Below are 592 nucleotides of genomic sequence, written 5' to 3'. Positions count from 1 at the left end.
TTTTTATATATCTCTATTGATTCGGAACTCAACTCGGTACTGCGAACTGTGACGTGAGATTTTCTTGGTGATTAAAAGTGATTCAAATATACACTGAGATTTGTCGTGGATTACTATCATTACAAACGGGGGCATTCGCGACACGATGCTCCACGCGTGTGAAAATGCACGAGATCCAAATAAGGAAAATTTTTAACCTTAAAAAAGCCCTAGCTCTGAACCAGAGTTAATGACTTCTGAAATAACCTAATGGATTGGACTAACGGCGTCTTTTTGCTGTTTAAAAAAAAATTTGAATTGCGTCATGGAGCGATGACAACCATACTTGTCGTTTGGAAGCTTGTGAAAAACCGGATAACAATCTAAAGTGCTGATAAGGACATTTGTAATACATTAATTTTGTTGCTTTCGTTATTTTTGCTATAACTTTTATTTTCATGACCACACATTGAGTCATGCCAACCTTATGTGCTGATCAGTGGGATTCGGAGTTTCATCTTGATGAGTATTGCCACGAGGAATTGTATTTTTGGAAAAACAATATTGAGAAGATCAATATATATAGTAGGTACTGTTTCGTTAGTAAGTGCCA

Source organism: Montipora capricornis, chromosome 6 (genome assembly GCF_036669925.1).
Source record: "Montipora capricornis isolate CH-2021 chromosome 6, ASM3666992v2, whole genome shotgun sequence".
Classification (NCBI taxonomy): Eukaryota; Metazoa; Cnidaria; class Anthozoa; order Scleractinia; family Acroporidae; genus Montipora; species Montipora capricornis.
Note: the sequence above shows the minus strand (reverse complement) of the source record.